The 15,697-nt window shown below is 45.0% G+C and overlaps 1 long non-coding RNA gene across 1 annotated transcript in view; it reads right to left on the bottom strand.

Moving 5' to 3' along the window:
• Positions 1-15,697, bottom strand: part of LOC143990235 (uncharacterized) — a 43,709-nt gene that overhangs the window by 11,841 nt on the left and 16,171 nt on the right. Inside the window, exon 2 of the long non-coding RNA XR_013277234.1 lies at positions 5,682-5,803. This is a non-coding gene — a long non-coding RNA (uncharacterized LOC143990235). The remainder of the gene's footprint in view (positions 1-5,681; positions 5,804-15,697) is intronic.

The raw sequence follows: 15,697 nt of genomic DNA, 5'->3' as shown, positions 1-15,697 counted from the left end.
CGTGCCTGTGTCTGTAGCGCATGGCGTAACTGTAAGTATTTGAAAAAATCCCTACGTGGGATGTCAAACTCAGCCTGTAGTTCCATGAAGGACTTCAGTACCCGTCCACTATACAGCTGCGAGAGGTACTGGAGGCCGCTCCTACTCCAGTTACCAAATCCCTTGAGCTTAAAAAGCTCACCGTAATTAGCATTCCGCCAAATAGGGGTGAGGGCAAGGAAGCCACGTATTCGTAATAGTCGTTTAACATGGGACCATAAGGTGTTCAGCAGCATAATAGTCGGGGCACTCCTGTCCATATGAGGGAAGCCTGCTTCCAACCTGGCCAACGCTATGTCCTGGGCGACAGTGTCATCCAGTATCCTACGTATCGGGTCCAGGGGATCATCTGACCCCCAACCACCCAGGTGCTGGAGCTGCGAGGCCAGAAAATACATCCTAGCATGTGGTAGTGCCAACCCCCCTTCATCCTTATTATATTGCAGGGTAAGCAAATTAAGCCTGGCCGTCTTTCTACACCATATTAATTCCCTAAACTGAGAGTCAATTTTATCGAACCAACGTTTCGGGATCCATGTCGGGGAGTTATGACAAACGTAGAGCAACTGTGGGGCCCATACCATTTTAATGAGGTTCACCCTTCCCACTACCGAAAGCGGTAGTTTGCACCAGATCTTACACTTATCCCTAAACTTAAGTAACAATGGCAGAAGATTCAGATTGGCATAATCCGTCACCTCGGGTGATATCTGTACCCCCAGGTATTTAAAGGACGCAACCGTCTGGATCATGTTTGCACAAGGGGGTAGAGGTGTCGTTAGAGGGGACAAGGGCAGTAGTACAGACTTGTCCCAGTTAATCTTAAAACCGGATAATGTACCAAATAGGGTAATCAAGTGCATTGTGGCTGTGAGGGAACCCTGTGTGTCCCCCAGGTATATAAGCGTGTCATCCGCGTATAGTGATACCACATCCGTTCCAGTGGGCCTGCAGAATCCAACAATGTCCGGAGCCGATCTCATTCTGGCTGCTAGTGGTTCAAGCGCCATGGCAAAGAGCAGGGGCGATAAAGGGCACCCCTGTCTCGTGCCTCTATACAGCACGAATGGGTCGGAGAGCTCCGCATTAGCTCTAATTCTAGCCGTAGGCTTGGCATATAATAGTTGGACCCAGCTAATAAATGTACTGCCCAGCCCCATCTGCTCCATCACTTTCCACAGATAAGGCCACTCAACACTATCGAAGGCCTTAGCCGCGTCCAGCGAGAGGACGGCCTGATTACCGGGGTTATCCACAGGGACCTGTAGGTTTAGGAATAAACGGCGAATATTTAGGGCAGTGGAACGCGAAGGAATAAATCCTGATTGATCCCTATGGATCAGTTTGTGTATTACCAGGGACAATCTCGTCGCCAAGACCCGAGCCAATAGTTTGACGTCTGTCGTGAGCAAGGAGATGGGCCTATATGCATCCGGTGACGTCGCTACCTTACCCGGTTTTAGAAGTACAATTATGATTGCTTCGTTCATAGAAGCAGGCAGGACCCCTGTCTCTAGGGCGTTGTTGAATACTTTCAAAAGGGTGGGCAAAAGAACACCGGCATAACGCTTGTATACCTCGGATGGGAGGCCATCAGCCCCTGGAGCTTTGTTATTATGGGAGCGTTCCAGTGCTGAAGCCAATTCATCCTCCGTTATGGGGGCGTTCAACAGCTCCCCATCCGACGCAGACAGGCATGGAATATCACAACCATTCAAAAAGTCCACAATCTCCCCGTCACCGGGCTGCACCTTGGAGGAGTACAAGTCCGCATAAAAGGACCTAAATATCTGTAAGATCCCAGGGGTGTCCGAATGGGTCACCCCCTGCGAATCGCACAGTGAGTGAACCATAGGAGCGGAACCCTGAGCCCTCGCCAGCAGCGCCAGCATATGGCCTGTCGTTTCCCCCTCCTCAAAGTGCATTTGTTGCAGGAAAAATCGTTTATTTTCTGCCAGTTGTAAAGTCACCTGTCTAGACATAGATTGCGCCCCCAACCAAGACCTCTTAGTGTCCTCCGAAGGGTTGTCAACATAGGCCTGCTCAGACTCTCTAAGTGCTCTACTGACCTCCATCTCCCAAGCTTTAGTATTCCGTTTTATACCATTTATAGCGGTGATAAATTGCCCCCTAAGCCTTAGCTGCATCCCAGACTACGTCTATAGAGGCCGAGCCTAAATTGTCCTGCAGGAAAAGTTTAAGGGCACTTGCTATGGGGTCGGGCTGTGGGAGAAGTGCAAGCCAAAAGGGGTTAAGCTTCCAACTCCTAGGTGCGAGGTCAGTAGATAGGGACATCTCAATCCACAAGGATGAGTGGTCGGATACATGTCTAATCCCATAGCCAGAGTCATTAATTAGGGGAAGAAGGGCGGAGTTCCCCAGTCCCAAGTCTATTCTGGACAAGCTCCCAAACGCTGGAGAGCAACAGGAGTACAAACGGGTGTGGGGGTGGGTTCTCCGCCAGACATCTACCAGCCCAAGTTCAGCTAATAGAGCTGCAAAGGGGGTATCGCCATTAGAGCGGGAGGGGACCACAGGAGGAGTTGGAATCTTATCCCACAGGCCATTAACATAGTTATTAAAATCACCCATCGCCAGCAGGGGTATGCCAGGGAATTGCGCCATGAACCCAGCTAGGCGCCTAAGAATCTCCGCCGAGTACGGCGGCGGGATATAAACGTTAGCGATAATGCAATGTACAGTAGTAATCTTACACAACAAGAAGATGTACCTCCCCCCCGGGTCAATAACCTGTTGGGAGCAAGAGAAATGGGTATGTTGTCTAATTAGGATACTCACTCCCCTTGCGTAAGCAGAGTATGTAGAATGGAATTGCTGGGTATACAGTCTAGACCCAAGGCTATGAGTGCCTGCAGGAGCAAAATGTGTCTCCTGCAGACACACAATACCAGCCTTCATATCCTTAAGGTGCCGCAGCACCGCTAGCCTCTTCACCGGACTGCCTAGCCCCCTGACATTCCAAGAAAGAAATCTAACCTTAGCCATCAGGAATACAAAATATAAGTGTAGTTAGGAGTGACCATATTAACATTCGTAAACAACCAGGGAGGAAAAATACAGTTAACACATATATATCAGCAACAAGCGACTGAGAAGTCGCATCACCTGAGATGCCCCAAAAATGGGGAGAAAAAAGTCCGGCATGAGCTGTAGCAGCCATGGGGAGGCGCCCAGACGGGTGCAGACAGGCCGGGAAATAGTCCCTGTCCGTTGTGAGCCTGAGAGAAAAAAAATTAAGCAAAATGAAAAAGAAAAGAAAAACAGTTAAACAGCAAAAAACCGTGGTATCTTCTGTATTAAAGCCCGCGGGGCTCCCACACGGGAAAGGTAGCAGTCTAATTGTCCCCATCCATAACTCGGGGGCTGGGGGAAGGCCATGGAAACACCCATAGAAGACTCTTCTAGATGACAAGCAGGGTTTCACATGTGCAGGCATCCTGTAGCTCTAATGGGGTTGCAATGGAACCAAAAACCTCTGCCTTCCGCCGGACCTGCAAAAGTGGAAATCCAGTCATCCTGTCTGAAAGTGCCATTATCGTGGAGGAGATCTTTGAAGCTTGGCGGCTTTGAGTGCGTTGTGCTCCTGGTCAAGCCACTGTGCTGCCGCCGCAGGGCGATCAAAAAAGTGCGTGGAGCCCAGGGCCGTAACCCTGAGCCTGGCCGGATATAGCATACCATATTGGACGTTAAGGTCCCGAAGGCGTCTCTTAACTTCAAGAAATGTCGCACGCTTCTTCTGGAGCTCTGCTGAAAAGTCCGGAAATAACAAAATCCTGGAATTCTCAATCTCCATTTTATCTGATAACCCCCGCGCTTTAGAGAGAATGGTGTCCCTGTCTCTATAGTTGAGGAGTTTAAACAAGAAGGGCCTGGGGCGATTTCCCGGAGGTAGGGGGCGAGATGGCACCCGGTGGGCGCGTTCTACAGCAAAAAGCGGTGACAAGGATTCTTTACCAAAGGTGGCAATCAACCAATTTTCAATAAAGTCAACCGGGTTTTTACCCTCAACACGTTCCGGAATCCCCAAAGCGCGAATATTATTGCGTCTCATGCGATTTTCCATCTCATCAAGTCGCATAGCGTGCTGTTCAGTAAGATGGCAATTATATTTTAGATCCCTTTGCATGGGGGCCAGATCATCTTCTACTGTACTCAGTCTGCCTTCCAAGGCCGCTGTTCTCTCCCTGAGCTTTTGCATGTCATGGCGGACAAAAGTTATTTCAGCTTTAACCCCTTTAATGTCCTCTGAGCGGGCTGCAATAGAGTGATTACAGGAGGTGACAGCAGCAAATATGTCCCTTAGGGTAGGCTCACTTTCCAGTGCTGGAGAGGGGATGGCCTGTGCCTCAGGCCTAGCACTGTCCCTGGGTGTACTCACTGTGTGCCATACTGCGGACAATCCATCTTCATCCTCCAAGGGGACTGTGTCATCTGCTTCAGGAGAACCTCCAGGGATAGCTTGAGGAGAGGGCTGGCCAGCCAGGGCATCCTTGTACGATTTACCACCATAGAGGAGCTTTTGTGCCGCTTCCTTGTACTGGTCTCTGGCTGCACGCCGCGCGCCGGCGCCATCTTGGCCTGGGGGGTCCGTCGGCCCCTTCCCTCCGGTATGGCGTCTGGACATCACAGCGGGGGTCCCGAGATATACCGCGGTGGTCCGGGATGCTTCTCCTAGCGTGGCAGGAGGTAAGGGCCCCGAAAACAGCGTTTCAGAGCAGACTGTAAGGATGTAAGCACGGATGGCCGGCGGAGCTCAAGGCATGCACGTCCTCCTACATCAGCCGCTAAGCCACGCCCCCGTACTGACTCTTCTTCCTCAGTTTTTTCCCTCACTCAGCTAAGGTGCCCTCAATGCTGATGGAGAGGGGCAGGGGAGGGTCAAACAACGATGCGATGCTAACATCCTCCTTATCAATTGGTGATGCCATTGATCATTAGCATGCCGGTGTCCTGCCAAAAACTGTCCCCCCATCGGATAGTGTCCACTCTGTACTGCGCAGGCACAGCACTTGCGCAGTACAGAGGACAAGGAGACTCCAAAAGCCTCCAAAGATGAACGGTGCCTGAGCACTGAGTCGAGGTTGAAGCCCCACTATCCAAGTGGACATACGGTAGCAGTTAGTAAGACGGCCCCTTGCGGGCTCGCTTCGTTCCCCACGCTTTGGGCAGGACCTCGCTTCGCTCTGCAATTTTTTATTCTAACTCTATGTCCACTTGGATGGTGGGGCTTGAACCTGGACTCAGTTTGCAGGCGCTGTTCATCTTCAGAGACTTTCGGCGTCTCCTTGTCTTCCGTACTGCGCAAGAGCAGTACGGGCGGACACTATCCGATGGGGGACAGTATTCAACACAACACCGGCAGCTAGAGGGTTGTAATTGTGCACAATGAAACCCTGCGGTGTTGTGTAACTTAAAGGCAGCTTTGTTCACACGCTGGCTTATATACAACCTTTGGGCAATTTTTAAGCATTTTGCCAGGCACCCCTAAAGAAACCTCCAGGCACCATGGTTAAAAGAGGCTGGCCTAGAACATCCCTTTCCCACCTTGTACAACATTGCCCTCTTCTTCTTCTGACAGTGTCTAATTATTGTGTCTTCTGGCTCAGCTTTTCTGCCCTTACCTTTACATCTTTATATAACCTTTCATCTTCATTCCAGAGTGTCATTGAGTGTGTCTGCTGGAGCTGTTGGTATTACATCCAAGATGGCGGAGTCCAGAAGCAGTGTCAGGGCCTTTGGATATCTACACAACAGGGGATTTTACAGGTCAACAACATTCACAAAATACATGAAATGTACATATAATCATACAGTATGGGAAAGTTGTTGTTAATGTTAACGGAGTGGTAACAAGGTCTCTTTAATTTGAGCTAAACCTCCAATATCTTGTTACTTTTTCTGTAGCCTTCTTAATAAAAAACTCAACAAATAAAGCAAAGTATGCTATATCAGATTCATTACACCTGGCTGTAAGCATATCTGTATTAATGATCACACTCACAGTGAGTTCTAGCACATGACTAAACATGCTGTTCACGATGAAACATTCTTGGTTCATATCAACACAGCAAAGAAGCATAAACCAAAGTCTATGAATCCAACTTGCTCAAACGTGTTCAGTACTTGCTTGAGTCTAAATGTTACACTGAATCCCACTGCGACAGTGCTACTCATTAGAGCATAATCAGTCAATGAGGATGTGATTATATATACAGCTAGAATTATTGAAGCACGACACTGTAATTGTACTTATTTAACGAATAAAAAAAAAGTGTATAGTGCTGACAAACTTTGTAAAAATGTATGTCAATTCCTGACTCCAAAGAAGCTTCCCTACTACGGTTATGCACACATATACACAGACTAGGTCCAGCCTGGAAAGCTGCATGCAGTAAGCGAATCAATGACTCCAGTGGGCAATAACCATCATGTTAATGACATCATTTTGGCTATGCAATTAACTTTGATTGCAATCATTTTCAAATAATATTTATTGCAAGCCGTTCATGTATTTTCAGCAACGAGGCTTAATCTGTCAAAGGATTTGCCCTTAAACAGAGATGGCCAAATTTGATTGAAGCACTAGATAATGTAGAGTGATGACAAAACATACAGGCAACCATCCTCTTTATTAATGCACAAGAAGAGTCTACTGTGTCTTATTTAACATTAGACACAGCAGGCTCGCATGAGCAAATGGCAGATACAAAGTGGTGGTTTTTCCCTGTAGAGAAATTGGCCACACATTTCTCATCAGTAGAAATGCAGTCAGCTCATATAAGCCGATTTACATATTGGCATACTATACTAATCTAGGTCATGACTGGCAAAACATTAAAACGTTGCATGTAAAAGAGTTGACCCAGGTAGAGGGGCACTGCTGTGGGAACTGCAGTTTGTGTGCCTGCAGGCTCTACTGCATAGCTCCCAACTGTCCTTGATTTTAAGGGACTGTCTCTCATTTGAAACAAAGTCCCCCTGTCCCTCCTTCCTCCTCATTTGTCCCTCATTTTGGTATGATCTATATCGTTTTATATAAAATGCACTACTTATCTATCAAAAAGTGTTCCCCAGTGCTAAACCTTTCATTCCATTTCTAAATTGATGCATTTGTAAATTTCGAAAGCTAGTAAAAAAAAAAATTGTAGTGATAAAAAAAAGCACTTGTGGGTTTAACCAATCTTTTCTTTCTATAATTCTCCTTCATCTGTTTTGTTTAACTGCTAATAGGTGTTCCCTCATTCCCATCGCAGAAAGTTGGGAGGTATGCTAGTGACGGAAATCAAACCCTGCCAAGGGTTAACCTATTGGCCTAGAAAGTTACACATGTGGCCCAGCATAATCAAGCTAACCTTCTAACTAGACGTGTTTTCAGCTTTCACAGGGAATCACAGATTGAAGCATCGTCATTAAAAAATCTTATAATATGGCTGCCTCATTCTGCTGAACCATTTTTGGTCAAAATACCTTAAACATCCCATTATCTACAAGCGCCCTCATCTTTGCTGATATTGGAAAGCAGGAAATCTCCAGTACTCAAGAAGAGCTGGAGTGCTGGCTATACCTGGTTAGAGCTGTGGGACATCAGAACGGAACAAAACGGTAACTATATCCACCCTGGGTAGAGTTGCCACCCCATCCCTTTAAAATCAAACACATATGAATTACACAGTTTTTGAAGGCTAATTTAATGCAAAAAGACAACAAGTGAGTTTAATTACCACCTTAATCAGCCTCAGAACATGTGTAATTAATATGTGTTTGGGTTTAAAGGGATGAGGTGGCAACCCTAACCCTGAGCCATAAATAGACGCTCAATTTTTTGTAAGATGGCAACTAATTAGATATGAATGCCTTCAATGAAGTGAATATATACCTGCTATTAGTGCAATTTGCAATTTATAAATTAGTATTTGATTTACTGAAGAAAAACACAGTTGTGTTATACTATCCAGAGAGGTCTAGTAAGCCCTTGTACACACGGTCGGAAATTCCGACGGAAAATGTCCGATCGGACCGCGTTGTAGGATAATCCGACCGTGTGTGGGCTTCATCTGACTTTTTCCGAGAGCTGGATATAAAAATTTTCCGAAAACATGATCCGATCGGACTTTGTCCGATCGTTTGTAGAGAATTCCGATCGGAAAAAGTGCCAGGCATGCTCAGATCAAATTCCTAGACCATAGCTATTGGCTACTAGCCTGAATGTAGTCCCATTGTAACTAAAGAACGTCATCACGTTACGAACGATCAGATTTTCTGACAACTTTGTCCGACCGTGTGCATGCAACACCAGTTTCGGACAAAATCCGTCAGACAAAATCTGACGGATTTTGTTGTCGGAATGTCTTACCGTGTGTACAAGGGCTAAGAGTCATCTGATCCAAACAGATTGGATGATGTTCCTATGACTAAAACCCAGTCTACCGAGTCAGATAGATGCTTGTGTTAATAATGACATTGCATGATGCGAATGCCATGAGGGTGAGTGTGGTCGCATTGTGAACACACAGCTCACTACTTCTTAGGAATTCATGGAAGCTATGACGTTTTTTTTTCATGGTTAATTTACTAAGCATATAGACATAAAGCCCCACTGGCCTAACTCTAACACCAAATAATGTATACACATATTTCTCCAAGTTTTGACACAGGATTAAGGCTCAAGACTAAATAGAAAATCTTAATCATGTCAGTACAGTAAGAAACTGAAGACAGCTGAGCTAAGACATTTATCTTCCTATAAGCTTCATACAGCCAAGATAAACTCTTCAGTTATGCGTTAGGAAGAAAATGGAACGTTTCTTGATCAGCACATAGAAAAAGTGCAGACTTTATCTCCATCTTCCATTCTTGTATCTGACCAGTGGGTCATATTAAACTACATCAACAGGATGATGGACTGATTAGCACATTCTCTGGAGTGTGTGCGTGCTGCCAAATAGTTGATCTTTATCCAGCTAGGCCTCCTTCAAAACAAGGTTATCTCAAAGAGATTCAGTGCAGCAAAAACAATTTACCAGGAGCTAAAAATCATATGCTTTGGAGTTATTTTAATGCTTCAGTGGAACTGAGGAAAAATGTTGAGTTTGCATTGATGCAGAAAAGGAACCTAATAGTGCCCAGTGTATCAGTCCTTTATATAGATAATTAAATATGCATAAATACAAGCCCATACTCTGGATATTTGATTAGGAAGAGAGATATATAGATAGATAGGATAGATATACAGAAAAATCATAAGGCTTGGGGGTTGACTATATTTATCCATCTCACAAGTTGTCAAGAAGATACCGACCTATTAAAAAACCTTATCACCAGACCATTCAGTTCAACAACAGTATTTCTATTTAATGATATTCACATTTAACCACTTGCCTACTGGGCACTTTCACCCCCTTCCTGCCCATGCCAATTTTCAGCTTTCAGTGCTGTCACACTTTGAATGTCAATTGCACAGTCATGCAATGCTGTACCCAAATAAAATGTTTATCAATTTTTTTAAAGACAGATAGAGCTTTCTTTTGGTGGTTTTTAATCACCACTGAGTTTTTTTTAATTTCTTGCTAAATAAATGAAAAAACACCAAAAAGTTTGGAAAAAAAAGTTTTTTCTTAGGTCCTGTTATAAATTTTTGTAAATAAGTAATTTTTCTCTTTCACGGATGTGCGTTGATGAGGCTACATTGATGGGCACTGATGAGGTGGTACTGATGAGGTGGAAATGATGAGCACTGATAAGGAGGCACTAATATGCAGCACTGATGGGCACTGATAGGTGGCACTGATATGCCGCACTGATGGGCACTGATAGATGGCATGGATTGATGGCAATGATAGGCACTGATAGGCAGCACTGATGGGCACTGATATTTGGCACTGATAGGTGGCACTGATGGGCACTGATAATTGGCACTGACGGGGGGTCACTGATGGGCACTGACAGGCATCACTGATGAGCACTGACAAGCATCACTAATGGACACTGACAGGCAGCATTGATGGGCACTCTTGGGGCTGTACTGATAATCAGGACAGTGATGATCAGTACCTTGATTGTCAGTGCAGATTTCCCTGCTGAGGAATGCCGCTTGCCGGCTCTCCTCTCCTTGTGCACTGTCAGCGTGAGGACAGGAATGCCGATAACCAGCATTTTCTGTTTCCACTGGGATCAGCTGTGATTGGACACATCTGATCACATGATAAAGAGCCTACGTCCTCCCACATGAGAATGTTCCCGCCTGTCCATCATTTTACTATACGTTGGGTGGGAAGAAGTTAACAAATATATGGACTTTTTTTTGCAAACCTCCAAAAGCTTAAGAGTGCCGCTGGGTGACACCATCTTGGATGTAATATTAGTAGCCCCAACAAATTCAGAGCTGTCACACAAGTGACAGTCACTATTCCCATTGTTCCCCCCCCCCCCCCCCCCCAGGCTGCTGCATAAAAGATTATATAGGGAGGTGATGAAAAGTGTGTAATTAATTATATGCTGTTTTTGGATTTTAACTAAACATCACACTTAAAATGATTATTTTATGGTATACAAAAAAAAATGCAAAAATGGCTTTGACAGTGAAAGGGTTAAAGCATATCATCTAAAAACAAAAATGGAGTGCATTTGTAGCTTTTAGATGTGGTGGATGCATTCATTTTCAGGGTTTCTTTTTTTTTTTTTTTACTTTCATCTGATAAACCTGTAAGTTAACATTTTGTATGTGTCCTAAACTGACAGTGCTCACTCACTGCACTCTATCTATGGACAAATAGCATTATCGCCTTCATTTACCTAAAAAGCCATATCCATTTGAGAATACCCTGTATACAGGGTGATAATACTGCAGTAATTTCCCTGCAAAATGAATGGCATTGTCACCCTATTACAAGAATTGATCAACTCTCCGATCTCTTGGCAGGATCAACAGAAAATAAAACTATGTTACAAGAGTGAGGAAAACAAAGCTGCCGTAACAATGATATTAACACCCTGCATCATATATGTCATATTTGCTTTTGCCCATTGTTTCACTTTAAAGAAGAACCCTGGGGTGGAGGTAAAGCCCTGTTTCACACCATGCGACTTTAACATTGCACTACATTGGTGCAATTTGCACTGAGGATTTCATTGCAGCTTGCGACTTCATTTAAGAGAAGTCTATGCAAGTCACAATGAAATAAAAGGTAGTGCAGAACCCTTTTACCCTTTTTCAGAATTGCTGCGACATGACTTGCAGCGATATAAATGGTTCCATTGTTGGAAATGGGGTGCAAATTGTCATGCGTTTTGGAACGGTCAAATCACATGGCAAGTCGCACAGGTGTGAACGGGGGCTAAGGCTGACCATACACGGTGAAAATTTATTTCCTGCAGCCATGGATTGCAGTGAAGGAATTTGCACTATTCCCCCATGAACACAGACAGCACTGATAAGGGAATTCCTCCTGCTGAGCAATTGTCTGCTCCTGGCAGAAGCCGTCCCCGCCTGGAGAAGACAATGATTATTGCTAGCTGCTATAGCAACCACTAGCGATAATCGTATGAGAATCCAGCAGGCTGATTGTACCCAAGTTGATCGATCGATCAACTTGGTGCATTCAGCCTGCCCATTAACGGTTTGAATCTTGGCGGGTTCCTGCTGAACCGGCCGAGATTCGAGCAGTGTACAATATGGCTAGCCTAAAGTCCCCTACATATGGGCCAAATGTTGGGAGACATCGGCAAGTAAAAAAAAAAAAACAGGTCGACGTTCGGCCTGTGTGTATGTCGGTCTGTCCAACAGAAGTCAGTTGTTTGGCCAACTTCTGTCAGACGTGCATGCTGGTAAAACCAGCAGTTGACCAACTCCCAATCAGCACTCTCAGCCAATGACAGAAATTGCTGATTGGAGTGTTCTGGCGGGGGGCCAAAACAGCTCAGCAGAGGAAGATTGCTGTACTAACACCGGGCTGTTAGTACAGTGGCTCTGACCGAAGTTGACAGTTTTTTTTTTCGTTCAACCTGTGAGGTTGAATCGAAAAAAACAAATAGTGTGTACCCAACTTAAGTCTGTACAATAGCCCTGTATAGTTAGATAAGCAAAACCGCTAATGTGATTTGATTAAAATTTCACATTTCAAAATGTACTGTTTTAAAAATCTGTGACATCATTTGTTTACATGGCCCCTTCCTCAATCCCCAGGCTCTGGGTATCTCAGAAGCAGCAAAGTCACTTCCTATCAGTGTTTGTAATTACATCAGCCCTTGCTTTACAAAAAACTACAATGCGGAATGTAGAGGACGGATAGCTGGGGGGATATCGGGCATAGGGGCGAACCAGTCCTGTGAATAGGATGTAAGCAGGATAGAGGGCTTTTCATGGAATAAAGAAAACGTTTCTGACTGGCAAGAGGATTGTGCACTGTAAAGCTGCGTACACACGGGCGGACTGTCTGGCCAACTTAGTCCGTCGAAACACATTTCAGCGGACAGTCCGCTCGTGTGTGGGCTTCAGCTGACTTTTTCAGCGTGCAGTCTGGCGGACTAAGTATTTCGGAATTTCCGTAATATTGTCCGTCAGACTTTGGTTTCAGCGGACAATCCGCTCGTGAGTAGGCTAGTTGGACGGACTAAGTATGGCGCATGCTCAGAAAGGATTTACACGGCGAAAGGTTGCATTGCTGTGTATTGGACTTCCTATTTCTAGTCCCGTCGTACGTGCTGTACACGTCATCGCGCAAGCTTTCGACGGACTGTTTGTGCATCCGTGTGTGGTCAAGTCCGTTCATTCGAAAGTAGGACGGACTGTCCGTCGGATTGTCTGACGGACTAAGTTGGCCATACAGTCCGCCCGTGTGTAAGCGGCTTAAGTCCAAGTCATTATCTAAAGATATGGAAGCACCTGTATATATATATATACAAAATAACATTTCTGCCCAGAATTTAGCTTTAAGAAAATGCAAAATGCCACCACATTGCTCCAGAATGTAACCAAAGAAACCAGATTTGATACATTTGTCTTCCTGTAATCCACAGTATACATTAGCTGCACCCAATTTAATCTGAAATTGTTTATTTCCCTTTAGGCCGGGTTCACACCGCTGCGATGCGGGAACGCCGCGAATATGCGGCGATTTCCCGCATCGCATGACTCCCGCCGGCAGTTCACACTGCCCTATGCGGACGGCTGGGAGTGTCAATGATATGTTAATGACACCCCCAGATCCGTCCGCATATCGCAGTGCGATCTGCCGACTCGCACAGGAATCGGATCGCATGGTGTGAACCCCCATGCGATCCGATTCTGTTGCGGACCAAAAAAAGGGTCCCGTGTGAGTTTGCTGCGGGACCGATGCGAATTCAGCCATACTATCTGTATGGCTGTACTCGCATCGCTACGGAGATCGGATGTGATTTGCGGTGCGAATCACATCCGGATCTCCCCCCGCAGCAGTGTGAACCCAGCCTTAATGAAGTTCAGACGTCATATTCATTTTATGTCTCCTCTGCTCGGGAAGAATATTTATTTGTAGCACTTTTCCTAGCAGTGTTCTGCTTTAACAAACATCTGGGCACTGGGGTCAGCGGCAGAAAATACTCTAAAGACTTGTCCACATTCATTTATCAAATAAAGTGCACCCCGAGGAATAACCCAGATTAATCATTGCTTGTTATCTTATGCCGCTTGACATGTGAAAACTTGTGCCATGCTATTAAACAAAAGATTCCTATCTCAGAGACTGGGATATCACACTATAATTGCTCCTAAAGATACCCACTAAATAACTGTGTGACAATACAATATAGCTATTCCACAAGGGAATTGGGAAAATTGATCCCACATGGCACAAGTTCAGGAATTCAGTATTCCTGATAATGAATGGTAGCATTGGTATCTCCTGTGGCAGCAGCAATCAGCAACTGAAACAGTTGCTGGAAAATGTTGGTACTACAGAAAAGCTTTTCTACTGAGAACAGTATGGAGGAAAAAGGGATTTTTATCCAGCGGTAATAGGCCTCAATTGAACAGTGGAAATAGCAGCCACAATAGACTCAAAAGCTATAGGATCTAAAATGTAATTAAACTCAAATTTGCACAAATTGAACTGTGGCAAAACAGTTTAACGCTATTGTTTGTGGGCTTTTTTTCTTCTTCCTTTGTTTCCCTGGGGATTTGGCTCCTGGGAATTGTCTGTGTTTTTAGTAGTGGTCCTTTGTGTACATTGGCGCTCTGTACTTTTGCAGATGGTTGAGCGTATATTACGTGCGTGACATTATTGCATTATAATGCTGTGTGTACACGTTGCATGTGTGATGTCATCATGTAGCACGTACTGCGTGCATGCACGGTAGTGCATTTCAGCAGGCATTTTGTGCTTTGTCCCATGGCAGTTGATTTGCTTAGAGGCCGCTGTATGCCTTCTACATGGCACTGGGTAGGGAGGAGTGGCCCTATGCCCTGGGGTAGGGTATAAGTAAGGAATACAGGTGGATGATTGCTGCACTTGCACCATCTAGTCTTGGGACTGGAGGCCCTGCTCTCTTTTAATGTAAGTACTATGGCGATCACCTGATTCTTTCTTTGACTTGTTCCCTCACTTCAGGTTTTCATCTACCGTGGTTCTTTTTTACTACTTCTTTTGGCACTATTGATATTTGGATTTTCTAGTATTGCTTCACGCTTGATCTTTTAGCTGGGCTTTACTGATCTTTATAGAGTTATCCTCTCTAGTTAGCTTCCTTTATGGTGGTTAGGGATGAGCCGAACACCCCCCGGTTCGGTTCGCACCAGAACTTGCGAACGACCCCCGCGTTCGGTACGAACGTTAGAACCCCATTGAAGTCTATGGGACTCGAACGTTCGAATTGGAAAGTGCTAATTTTAACGGCTAATATGCAAGATAGTGTCCTAAAAAGGGTTTGGCGACCTGCCTCCTGCCTCAGGGGACATGGGTCACTGCAAAAAAAAGTTTTAAAAACTACCGTTTTGGTGGGAGCACTGATTTTAATGACGATTAAAGTGAAAAAAAAAAAGTGAAATATTCCTTTAAATATGGTGCCTGGTGGGTGTCTGTAGTATGCCTGTGAAGTGCCACGTGTTTCCCATGTTTAGAACAGTCCCTGCACAAAATGACATTAAGCGGAAATAACACCATTTAAAACTGCCTGCGGTTTTAATGTTATATCTGGTTCCTGCAATATGGTTGAAAATCATTCAGAAAAATGGCATGGGTAGCCCTCCCTGCCCATTACCAGCCTATTTGGGTCTTGTACGCATATTAAGGGAAACACCTGTACCCATATTAAAAAAAGGAAATGCGTGTGGCCCCCAGGCCCTATATACTCAGAACAGCAGTATACAGGCGGTGCAAAAAAGACTGGGACTGTGTAGGTTTGTTGTGTTAAGTTGAATCTGTTTGTAATTTTCAACTGGTACATTTTTAAAGTGTAGCTCCAGTCAAAAAAAATATTTTTAAGCTTTTTGGAAAACATAGGGAAGGGTTATCACCCCTGTATAATTTGTTTTGTCGTCCATCTTTTTTCATCTCACTTGCTGTTGTCTCCTTCCGTTTGCAAGTAGGAGATGTTTGTAAATTGGATGTTTGAAAGTAGGGGCCTGCCCTATATGCTCTGCAGAAATGGCGGAACAAGGTGTTGG

The sequence above is a fragment of the Lithobates pipiens genome, unplaced genomic scaffold (assembly GCF_037356315.1).
Source record: "Lithobates pipiens isolate NorthernLeopardFrog02 unplaced genomic scaffold, aLitPip1_a1.2 Scaffold_18, whole genome shotgun sequence".
Classification (NCBI taxonomy): domain Eukaryota; kingdom Metazoa; phylum Chordata; class Amphibia; order Anura; family Ranidae; genus Lithobates; species Lithobates pipiens.
This window is presented reverse-complemented; position numbering and strand designations above follow the sequence as displayed.